We start from the raw sequence: 1,496 nt of genomic DNA, 5'->3' as shown, positions 1-1,496 counted from the left end.
TAATATTTTCAGGATGTGCAAATGTGTGCATTTAATGATCATGTGATTAAATAAAGCTGGCCGCCGTAAAACTATCAATATTATCGTAAAAGTAATAAAGAAAGTGCACATAAATATACCACCGATAGAGCACAATAAAGGCATTATGCAGAAGCCACAATAATACGATTCTGTTTGCCGCAGATTTTATGATCTCGGCAGATTTACAAGGCTGCGTGCGTTTTGTGAATGCTCGCTTTATTGTGCGAGGCATGCCGCATCCAGTGTCCTGAATCCTCCCTCTGCACATACATCTAAATCACAACACCAGGGGCCTTAGCATGAGAATCGATCGAACTTAACGATATCGTATTGCTAAGCGTATCTACCGACCATTTTATAACGACTTCCCTAGCATGAGAACACTATTGATATCTCTAACGACATCGATAAGGCAATAAATACAAATCGATATACGCTGGCAATACTGGGACGGAATTGTCTATGAATTGGATAGACGTCAGACGTCAAACGTCAGATTTCAAGCTTGATCATTGTAACCGCCTTGTTTTTTTAATATTTTACGATGTCGCAAGCAATGGTAGCTGGGTAAGTTATTTATTTATCTTTTTGTGTGAAAGAATTTCCATTATTATCAAAGAGATATACTTACATTCTATTGTGTCAAAATTTTGAAGTTATTTTTACTAATATTTCAATCATACGCAGTATTTTAAGATATTCAAAATGCTGATATTATGATTTCAGGAAGAGAGTAAGGTCGACGACCAGTCAAATGGATCTGCTAACCAGCTATATGGCTGACCATTCGGAGTTCGCCGCTGGAAGGTTTGTGGGACCTCGGGGTTCGGAATTTGGCGGAACAACTGGCAGAATTGGGTCCTGCTAAGTCAGCCGAGCAGTGGAAAACAGTGAGTATTTGTACCTACCTATACAAACTGGTTGCAGCAAACTTTGCTGACCTTCTAATATAATCTATCATCGAGACACTTGATATAAGACCGTAAATCACTTTTAACCTGACATTATTTTTACATTTTACAGACATGGCGTGACATAGCTTCCCCTTCTCGCCCGAGCAAGAAGAGGAAGCTAACTGACAAGCCAGATGTGGGGGTTCGGATGGTGATGGCGCAGGAGGCTAATAACCAATCATCCAAGGAGCTTGTGGGAGCTATTCATAAATTCTCCAATATTTTTAAGGTATTTCCTATTTCTCTTCAAATCACTCCCAAATACAGCGCTACACGTGTAAGTTGCCAGATTAAAATATAAAGAAATAGCGTCAATTCATGTTTAGGCCAGCGCCAACTTATAAGTGTGGCACTGTACTTTTAAATTAGAATTAAATCTTAGTAGAACAAAATAAAATGCCCAGCTTTGACTTATTTCATTTATTTATTGTACTATTCCCAATGTACTATTTTTCCATTTTGCGCGGTGGAGTTTTTATTGTTCTGTTTGTTTAGATATTCTTTGTGTTAAAAAAAATTAAT

The 1,496-nt window shown here is 37.9% G+C and overlaps 1 long non-coding RNA gene across 1 annotated transcript; it reads left to right on the top strand.

The window, feature by feature from the left end:
- The first annotated feature begins 327 nt into the window (after window positions 1-327).
- On the top strand, window positions 328-1,158 carry LOC149424922 (uncharacterized). The gene is made up of 3 exons (XR_016305653.1): window positions 328-588; window positions 748-911; window positions 1,045-1,158. It is a non-coding gene; the product is annotated as an uncharacterized LOC149424922 (long non-coding RNA).
- The last annotated feature ends 338 nt before the right edge of the window (window positions 1,159-1,496 follow it).

The sequence above is a fragment of the Hesperophylax consimilis genome, chromosome 3, assembly GCF_061612785.1.
Source record: "Hesperophylax consimilis isolate HC1 chromosome 3, BYU_Hcon_1.0, whole genome shotgun sequence".
Classification (NCBI taxonomy): domain Eukaryota; kingdom Metazoa; phylum Arthropoda; class Insecta; order Trichoptera; family Limnephilidae; genus Hesperophylax; species Hesperophylax consimilis.
Note: the sequence above shows the minus strand (reverse complement) of the source record. Positions and strands in the feature narration are given on the sequence as shown.